A 4139-nucleotide genomic window follows, 5' to 3' on the forward strand; every position below is an offset into this window, starting at 1 on the left:
GAATCGCCGATGAGAAAGTTTCTGATAGTCCTCAATGTTTTCTTGTATACCGTCTGTTATCGTCTGTTATGTTATTATAAAGTGATTGCGATCGTAGCCCCGTGGATCAACGGTGCAAGATTTGCAAATTTCGTGTAAATAAATAAAGCATTATTGGAAATAGCAGTGGATATAATCAATTTTATTTGTTTCATAAAAGAAGTTTCAATAAGTTTCGAGCTCAATTCACGACAATAATATCTATAATAAATAAAACCTCAAAAAAGGATTAATTGATCTCATACAGTGTACTGTGTGAGTAAAATATTGAGAAGTGAAAACGTGAATAATGTGTGTCGTGAAAATTAAGAATTATCTGTTCTATTTCGATATCGTAATATATACATAGATAGCAAAGGGCATAGCCGAATAAGCATACCAAAATTGCCCCCGACGAGATTCCGGATGACAATTGGTCTATAGTATCCGCACCAAACAATGAACATTTGCTGAAATTTTCAGACTCCTAGCCTCATTCATTTTCGAGTAATCAGAAAAACTGTAATTCTTAGTTTTTATTTTTTTTCTCCTTCAATATTTATGATATGATCGAATCGATTATTTTTTAAATATTGACCAAAAAGACACACATAATTTATTTTCTTCATGAACTTTACAGCAATAATCGATGAAAAAAAAAATTATAAAAATGAAAGTTCGCAGTTTCGATGCGTTCCTTAAAAGGTACAATTATTGAATTCACAAAAAATACTCTTCATTCGAGTCTCTTTTTTCTCAATTTTTTTCAAACTTTTACATTTGGTACAACATTAAGAAAAATAAATAAAACGTTTTTTTCGGCGATTTTTTTGCAATGGATATTTATTTTAAGGTTTGGTAAATTTTCGTCGAAATTGTATACAATAAAGCAATAAAAAATGAACAATAAAGAAATGGTTTTGAGAAAAAAAAAACAATCATCTCTTTAGTCAGTCTGTAATAGTGTTTCACAAACGTAATAAAAATTGTTGATTTTCGCCTAATCTTCATCACTGTCTTCTTGAATAACAACAATGTTACCATCAGCAGTGAAAAGACGACTTAAGATTTCTGCGGGTCTCATTATTTTCGCTAAATATTTAGCATGACTCAAATAATAAATTATCGCGGCTACGTGAGAGCAGCAACAAACAGTTCGTCTGCCATTTGCACACTCACAAGAATATCTCCGGATACCAGATATGCCAATTACGTTAGGGCGATAATCGATGAAACATCGATATGTCTTTGCTTTAATGTGACGGGATCTCATTTTAATCTTGAGGATTTTCTCGTTTGTCTTCACATACCGAAGATTGATGTTATTATCGTCGTCCATAATTTCAGCTAGATATGACACTGCTTGTGAAAACTGATAAGAGCCAGTAAACAATATTCAAAAAGTAAAAAAGGCACGCCAAGTATTAAAAGGTCGTGACCGTCGTTTTAAATGATTTTCTATATTCGCATTGTCAATAAATAAATTTTAAAAAATGTTTAACTGTGAAAAAATATGAGATCTATTGTAACATATACAGTGAATGAATTACGTTTCCTGTAGGAATTCTGAATTTTGGAAATAAAAAAAAATGAGATCATTTTCTAACGTAGCCAAGTACAGTGAATGAATTAAGGTTCTTGTGGAATTCATTCGTGTACACTTTTAGCCCTAATCCCTCACTTATTCATAAAAATTTTCCAGCAAACGTCACAGAGCAACAAAGGTTTCTCGAATGATTCTGCAATTATTAAGAGATTATCATCTGTTTTTATGCTAGCACGGGTTATAAACTTAAAACAGTTTACGCGTACAAGTGCATGCATTGTATCTATACGATGAACTGCACAAATTCATTTTCAACATTACACACAAGCTTGGCGTGCATGGTTTTCAATCGGAAGCTCGGGAAGAGACAATTGTTTAAATTTACTATGAAAACAATAATTAATTAGAATTGTATGAACGAGTGTGAAAAAAACCGATCCCCCAATAAAATAAGAGGGGCCCTGTTATATAATGATTTGGTAAACAATACAGATGGGTGAAATTTGTGGATAAAATTGAACAATTAAACGAACGGATAAAGAAATGAAATCAATCAATCCCTTTATATGCCTTTATCTTGTACGGATAGATACGGCCATTCTTTCATGCCCATACGCATTTTAATTTATCGACGCGTCACTTTCACTGGTTTGTCCGTACACTCTTTTTTTTTACCAAATGGGCAGATGATTGGATGAATTACACAAGTATTGAAATGGATGAACAAAGAAGTAAGCTGTGTAAACATTGATTTGAGAAAAGAAAACGCGTTGAATACGAAACTTTTGGAGTAATGAATTTATCAGTCAAACTGGTCAAGAATAGATATTTTTCTTTGTGTACACAGCGCGAGATCTTACGTCGAACTACTCAATAAAATAGTTGGATGGAAAAGGGATGGCAAATTAAAAAACAATTACATGAGAGGATCATCAAGTTTTCTTCAAATATATGGACGGATGAGGCATTCCTTCGCCGAGCTTCCGATTGAAAACCATGCACGCCAAGCTTGTGTGTAATGTTGAAAATGAATTTGTGCAGTTCATCGTATAGATACAATGCATGCACTTGTACGCGTAAACTGTTTTAAGTTTATAACCCGTGCTAGCATAAAAACAGATGATAATCTCTTAATAATTGCAGAATCATTCGAGAAACCTTTGTTGCTCTGTGACGTTTGCTGGAAAATTTTTATGAATAAGTGAGGGATTAGGGCTAAAAGTGTACACGAATGAATTCCACAAGAACCTTAATTCATTCACTGTACTTGGCTACGTTAGAAAATGATCTCATTTTTTTTTATTTCCAAAATTCAGAATTCCTACAGGAAACGTAATTCATTCACTGTATATGTTACAATAGATCTCATATTTTTTCACAGTTAAACATTTTTTTAAATTTATTTATTGACAATGCGAATATAGAAAATCATTTAAAACGACGGTCACGACCTTTTAATACTTGGCGTGCCTTTTTTACTTTTTGAAGTTTTAATATTTACTGATTTCACTTCTTTTTGCGAGACGTGACAACTATATAGGAATCGTCTTTCATTCACTATATTTGTCAACTTCAGAAAACGATCTCATTTTTTTTTCTATTTTGAAGTTTTTTATTGATAATACAAATATAGAAAATTATTGGAAACTACGGTCGCGACCTTTTAATAATTGGCGTTCTTTTTTTACTTTGTCAATTATTTTTTTTTCTAATTTAGCTTATTTTTTAGAGGCGTGACAATATTTACTTAAGAAAAAAAATACATTCATCGTCTTCGACGAAAATTTTTAAAACGATTTGTTTCAAGTTGAGTGCTTTTCTCTATGTGCCAAAAGCAATCGACACAGCCAATTTTTCTATATAGACGGACGAAAACTGTGCGGTTATGTTCATGTGAGTTGAAACCTTTTACAAGCAATAATGGTGACGATTTTGATTATCCATTCAGCAAATCGAATTTTCCAATGAAAGATTGGGAAATTCCTATGCAATGGGATGATATTTTCATTTCCTATTCCTTTTTTTGAAAAGTTCCCCTTGTTTACTTGGAAAAATGATTTTTGAAACTATCTTCTTTTCATTCATGGATTCCATGTTGACATGGATACTGTCAATGGTTTGCAATGTCCAAGGAGATGTTTCCATGGTATTCAATGTCTAAGACCACAGCTTTATGGTTATTGGTGTGCAGTGATATTTTTTTAATGGTCTTCTGTAACGTCTGAACCTGCCTCGTCAATGCAAACTATTAAATCGCAGATCTAGATATCGATAACTATGAGGAAATATATCGTAAACCATTGCACCGTTTACCTAAATATCGGGAAATATAAAATTGGCGAATATATATTGAAAAATACGAAGGCATCCACCTAGACATCGAAAACCCTATAGTCGCCAAACTAGACATCGTAAACTATACAGCCGACGACCTAGACATCGAAAAGCTTAGAAAAACTCACCACACTATCGGAAACTATGGAGCCATTGACTTTCATATCGGGAACCATTGACAAATTCACCTTAACATCGGAAACTATGGAGCTATCGACCGGGATAGTGAAAACTATGAAGT

Source organism: Venturia canescens, chromosome 3, assembly GCF_019457755.1.
Source record: "Venturia canescens isolate UGA chromosome 3, ASM1945775v1, whole genome shotgun sequence".
In the NCBI taxonomy this organism is placed as follows: Eukaryota; Metazoa; Arthropoda; class Insecta; order Hymenoptera; family Ichneumonidae; genus Venturia; species Venturia canescens.